Below are 4,066 nucleotides of genomic sequence, written 5' to 3' on the forward strand. Positions count from 1 at the left end.
GGGTTGGTCGAAACTCGGAATGAATATTTTCTGAGTTTTCTTAAATAGAACACTCTGTCTTTTAGTATTGTAATGATATTATATTTTTATTTTATAAGTATTCCCTATACCTAACTGCTTTAATTTGTGAGTTATTGGTGATTCAAGCTAAACAATAATTGCAACAAAAAATACGTAAAATTTTATTAGGTTAGCCATGAAAATATTCAATCACAAACAATTTTTCAGAAATAAATACATATTAATCCAGACCGATCCTTAAAATTACCAATAATGGTTTAGCTATCAAAATAGCTATGTAGTTAAGATTGTTGGTGCGACTAACAATTAAGCACAAATTAAAGCAGTTAGGTATAGGGAATGGTTAAGAAATAAAAAAGTACCATAAAATATCATTTCATTACAATACTAAAATACAGGGTGTTCCATTTAAGAAAACTCAGAAAATACTCATTCCGAGTTTCAACCAACCCTGTATACTAAAATTAAAAATTTAGCTATACTAATGATTCTTAAAAATAGTAGACTACATTAAAAATCATTTGAACGTAAGTAGAGTTTTAGTTGTCAAACTACTACAATTCTACAGGATGTGAATTTTGCTAGGAAATTAATAAACAAACGTAATTATCTTTTAAAATACCCTGTATAACATTACAAATCCTCATATTTTAAGAAAGAAGACATCGAAGAGAATCCAAAAATGTAAAAATATACAGGGTGTCTCATCTAAAAAAACGAAGTTATAAGCAACTTCCGGTATAACCGAAAGTTGCAAAAAGATGAAAATATTTTCATTTAATAGATCATCCTTCAAAACCCCTGTATTCTAATTTTCATGATTCTGTTGCTGTTAGTTCTCGAGATATTTCTAATAGGCCAGTTATCTGCCTCACCCTGTATAGTAGAGAGAAATGAATATAAAAAAGCGCACATGGCAATTTTATATTACAGTATAATACTTAAATTAAAAATTAATGATTATAGTAAGTATAAATAATAAGGGCAAAACTCTTTACAAAATTAAATTATCAGAAAGAAAAATGACATTTTTGTTATGTACAACCTGTCTAAAGTTTGGAGTGAGTTTAGTGCAACTGATTCTTATTAAGGACTTGGGATATTCATCTGTTAGCTTTTATCTTTTAATTCATCTTTTGACATTTTTAAGTTTATTCTTGATAAAGCGGCTTCGCACACATAAGTTGAGCCAAACATAGTACACAATTGCATGGCCAAACATTTTCAAAATTGCCAAGCAAAGGTATATTCTAAATTTCACGGCGGTCCGCATAAAAACTAGCCCACGGTCCGGATGCGAACCGCGGTCCGCCAATTGGTGACCCCTGGTATATAGTATACAGTATATAAAATGTATATACACATCGACGTTCGTTTCAATTTATGTTTTCACTTAATTTGATTGAAAATGAATTGTACAGCATGGGAAAAGTTATAGCGGACGGACTCTAATGTTGTTCTGAAGTTATTTTCTTGTGGCACTTTTGCAACTAACTAGTTTTGATGGGAAATAAGCAACAATTTTACTAAAAAAATGATTGTGTTAACGTTTCGACCCCCAAATCGGGTGTCGTTGTCAAAATACAAAATTATTAATGAATTAAACAAAACTGTTGTAGCTTAGTAAAAAAATTCTTATAATTTATTTGATCTGTCTCATTTATATCGGCAATTCACACATATATTATACATTTTAAAGTAGAAGACTTTAAAATTATATTGCCAATATTTATGAGTTGCGTTCCTGTGACGACTTTATTGAAATATAGTTCATTCGAGTACATGAAATCAACCCCAACTCAAGAATATCCGTCACAAAAAAAATCATAACATGTAATCTCTTTTTAATAAGACAACCACATGTAATGGTGACAGTAAAATCCTCGCGCTAGATTCCATAGTAAATCACGAGGGAAAACCAGGAAAAAAACCTCGTGATACTATCCCGACATCGTAAGTATTAGGTTTTACTTTAGTTTACTCTCAAAACTAATACCAAATTCTGACATTAATATGTACATATGTTATTTTAAATTATAAATAATATTAATAATAAAGAGATATATAAACAATACTAAAATATAAAATATGTACTAAATCGATATGTTAAGGACTTACTAATCTTGGTATTTTCTTTCTATTGACTTCCTATTTTATTATGGGTAACCACATCCAACAACATCTTTGTTTAATTCATTAATATGTTTTGTATTTTGACAACGACACCCGATTTGGGCAACGAAACGTTAATAAAATCATTTTTTTAGTAAAAGTGTGGCTTATTTCCCATCAAAACTAGTTAGTTACAAAAACATAAATCGAGACTAATGTAAAGGATAACGCACACATCTTATGATAAATATAACGTCACTCATATGCAATAAAACTTACCTGAATAGATTCGTCTCGAAATTACAACCATTTCATATCCTTGCGCCAACTCTGAATTGATATAAATAAATCTAAAATCAAATGGGTATGTACTGAGTTAGAGTGAGAAAAGTTCATCTTTTTGCAGGTATTAAGATATATTATCTTATAGATAATAAATTGTAGCGATAAACTACCACAGGTAGTTGAAATACTATTGAAAAATACCGTTTCAATCAACTATACTTCGTCTAATTTACTTACCGTTGCACGTCATCCGCATCATAGCCTGTGATGTTACATGATACCAACACGAAATATTTAGGCGGTAGGTGTGTTCTTTCTTAGAATCATTTTGCCTAAAACACTGTTATTACAGCCACTAGACATATTTTCTTATATACGCCTAGAAATAATATTTGAAGATTTCTATTAATGTTAACCTAAAGACATACACAATAATATGTTTCATTTAAATTGTATAAATGGGTTATAAGGCGTTTTTATGAAGCACATTTGCTCGGAACACACTGTAACTGTAATCGAACGAAGGTAAAGTTTAAGAATAAATTGGTAACATTTATTTGACAGTTGCGGTGATGACACTTCATATTTGTTTATATTCTTTACTATAAGTATTTGTTTTATTATATTTACTGTTTTTATTATTTACTTTAACGTAAGATTATAACTTAATTCTTGTATTCTACTTCTAAAGTTTTTATTTATCTACATTGAATATTAATTTGTTTTGTTGTATAATTCACGTTTACAATATGATCTATTTGATTTAAAATGGATTCAGGATTTTTTTATACTTTGGCAACTATGTCAACTTAGATCTCTGGCGTAGATAATAGGTGTTTTCGTGGAGCACATCCTGAATGTATTCTGAACTTAACCCGGATACAAATATATGCGCAAGCGTGTCTCCGAATATATTCTGAATTTGTTTCTGCACGAACAATTTCCGGATGTTTTTTGGGTTGCCTATGCCAATTGCCTAACCTTATTCTTTTATCTTTATCTACGCTAGGACAAACAACACTCAACACTCCAAAACAGGAAAAGTAATTTTACATAATATTGTGGAAATGAGATCTTTCATACTTATTTGCCAAATCTACAGCTAAGTCTCTACTTAATCTAAAATTCTGTATAAATTGTTGGTTATTAAATTGTTGCACAGTTTCCTCAAAAAAATTTGCATTTTTTGGAACATTTAAAAGTCCTACAATCTCTTCCAAATCTTCATCACTTGAACTGAGGTTCATCATCTAAAAAGTTTTTAAAAATAAGAAACTGAAATACATAATACAATTTAAAAAACCTTACCTTTTACAACATTTGTATGATAACACAACAATTCAAAATTTTAAACTTGTTAGGTTAAAAATACAATCTCGAATCTCTTAAAAAAATAAATAAATTCGTCAAATCAACTTCTGCACATGTGCGGACAATAAATCCTCTCTTTAATCCCAGAACTTGTTGAACGCATTCCGAATACGTTCAGGACAAGTTGTTGCGCTCCGCGAACAGAGAACTTTTTATTCAGAGGAGGATTTTTCAACACCGCGAACAGCCAAAATTCTAATGCGCAAGCGTTCTTCCTCTGAACACGTTCAGGACGTGCTCCACGAAAACACCTAATGACGTGCAACGGTAAGTAAAT

The 4,066-nt window shown here is 30.3% G+C and overlaps 1 long non-coding RNA gene across 1 annotated transcript; it reads right to left on the bottom strand.

The window, feature by feature from the left end:
• Positions 1 to 3,451: 3,451 nt before the first annotated feature.
• LOC114327990 (uncharacterized) lies at positions 3,452 to 3,783 on the bottom strand. Its single transcript, XR_003652079.2, has 2 exons — positions 3,727 to 3,783; positions 3,452 to 3,668 (listed from the first exon to the last, which is right to left on the bottom strand). It is a non-coding gene; the product is annotated as an uncharacterized LOC114327990 (long non-coding RNA).
• Positions 3,784 to 4,066: the final 283 nt, after the last annotated feature.

The sequence above is a fragment of the Diabrotica virgifera genome, chromosome 1 (assembly GCF_917563875.1).
Source record: "Diabrotica virgifera virgifera chromosome 1, PGI_DIABVI_V3a".
In the NCBI taxonomy this organism is placed as follows: domain Eukaryota; kingdom Metazoa; phylum Arthropoda; class Insecta; order Coleoptera; family Chrysomelidae; genus Diabrotica; species Diabrotica virgifera.